Raw genomic sequence first — 2,542 nt, forward strand, 5'->3', positions numbered from 1 at the left:
CATGTCTAATTTTGGGACATCTGCGATGACAGAAACATTGATATCATAAGTAATTTCATTGCCATCAAGGATGGATAATGCATACGTTTGTCGATGAATTCCTACTTCTTCAGGTTGATATCGAATCTTAAATTTCTGAATTTCATTAGGTTGTAAAATCCATCGTGGTTTTAATACTTTCTCAATGATTGTATTAATACTAGGTTCATTAATATCCGTGTTGTCTACCGTACCATTTAAGGATGCCATCAATGGTTTTTTATTTTTATTAAAAATACGTTCTTTGTGTTTGGTATTCTTTTCAGAATTTTCTTGCTTACTAATTATATTAGTGTGTAACGAATTAGATTTCATAATTATAGAATTGGGTAATGTGGATAATGAAACAATTTGAAAAGCTCCTAATTAATAAAACAAAATTGTGATTAATATGTTTTTATAATAAATATATTGCGTGTTATAAATTATATAATATAATATACTTGCCATTCTTTTCAATATCTCGTATTTTTATATCTCGTGACTTAAGAATATAATATTTCTTCGATTCGAGATCCATTATCGGCATAATTTTAGCAACTAGTTTTAAATTTAACATTATTATTTTATACTTTTTTGTAGAAAAAATGTATTTAAAGAAAAGAATATATTACTTACGAAGAGCTTTTTTAGCTAAATGATTTTCCCTTATTTGATTTACTATTACATCATACATTACTCGATTCCATGGATCTGTAGCATTTACGTACCAAATATGAAATCCGTTCTTATAAATCTGTTAAAATAAAGTTTTATTGATATAGAATGTACAGTAAATTTTTTTGTTTATTAAATTACAGATTTAATTATAAGCAACACGCACCCCCCCCCCCACACACACACACATACACACACACATACACACACACATACACACACACATACACACACACGCGTGCGCTCGCGCGCGCACGCATGCACGCACGTACGCACACGCACACGCTAAATACTTATTTTTTAAATAGTAAATTATAAACGAACTTCTATAATTTTTTAAATTGTTAAAATCTACACGGAAATAATTTTCTCTTAAAACTTATTCTGAAAATATAGTAGTTGTGTATAACCTAATATATTTTAAAAACTTTTACCATGCACTTCAGTAAACTTAATTGCCAATGATTTTTAGCATGATGCATTGTTTACATCAAAAGATTTAAGGAGCGATAAATTAATTGATACAAAAAACAAAATTCTGATATCAATAAAGAGATATAATATATATACACGGAAAGAATTTTTTCTTAAAATTTATTCTGAAAATTATAGTTCTGAGACAACATTGTATTTCGAAGAATTTTATATAAATCTCTCTCATTAATAAAAATTACAATTAAATTTATTTTATGTTTAATTGTAGTTTTTATTAATGAATGAGAGAGATTTATATAAAATTCTTCGAAATACAATGTTGTCTCAGAACTATCATTTTCAGAGTAAATTTTAAGAAAAATTCTTTCCATGTATATATTATATCTCTTTACTGGTATCAGAATGTTTGTTTTTTGTATCAATTAGTTTATCTTTAAATTTTTTGGTGTAAACAATGCATCCTAAAAATCATTAGTAACAATATAATTAAAAAATAATAATAAATATTTTTAAATACGATATTTAGAAGAAATAATCAAATTTATGTAGATTTTTGTGGATATTTACTTTTTTAAGAGGATCCCAATTTTTTATAACATTTTCTATAGCCGAAAGTTGGCTATAATAATCATTCATAGCATCAGCAATAGTTTTCAATTCCTCTGATATTTCTTGCCTTTCCGAAACTGCGTATAAGATTACAAATAAAATAAAATGTTTTCTCTCAACAAATTAATATTTGCATAATATTTTGTTTTACTTGATTTAGAACTATATCTACTTTCGAGTTCTTTATGCTTTTGAATTTCTTTCATGAGCGCTTTAGAAGTTTGGGATTTTTCTTTTCGACTACTGATTTTTTCATCCTTTGCTTTTTCATTTACTTTTTTGTTTTTAATAGTTTGAGCGTTAGATACTTGCTGAGAAAAGAAAATTTTTATAGAATGCGTATTATCGATAAAAAACTTAAATATTAAACATTATAAATATAATTTCATTTACATTAATATTGATGGTAGAATCATGAAATTGGCAAGAGAAAAATTGTGATAGAAAAATTATTATGATTATTAATATCTTATGTAATTTTCAAAGAAAATATAAATTATATGCGTAGAAAATGTATCTATGATCTATAAAGTTAAATTAAAGTTGATACTTTTTGTCTTCTTAATTCCATCATTTGTTGTGAAAATTGCACTCGTCTTTGCAACGCTTCTTCTTTCTTTATTGGTAGAGTTAATTCCAAATAAAATTTTTTGTTTTCTTCCGGAAGCAACTCATATTCCGATAATGACATTTCATCAATTTTCTGAATTTTTTTAACAACTTCCTCCGCTAATTTGTTTGCTTTATTCAAACAATTAATATAAAAATTTAATCTTTTTAAACATTTATATATAATTTATAT

The sequence above is a fragment of the Atta colombica genome, unplaced genomic scaffold, assembly GCF_001594045.1.
Source record: "Atta colombica isolate Treedump-2 unplaced genomic scaffold, Acol1.0 scaffold202, whole genome shotgun sequence".
Classification (NCBI taxonomy): domain Eukaryota; kingdom Metazoa; phylum Arthropoda; class Insecta; order Hymenoptera; family Formicidae; genus Atta; species Atta colombica.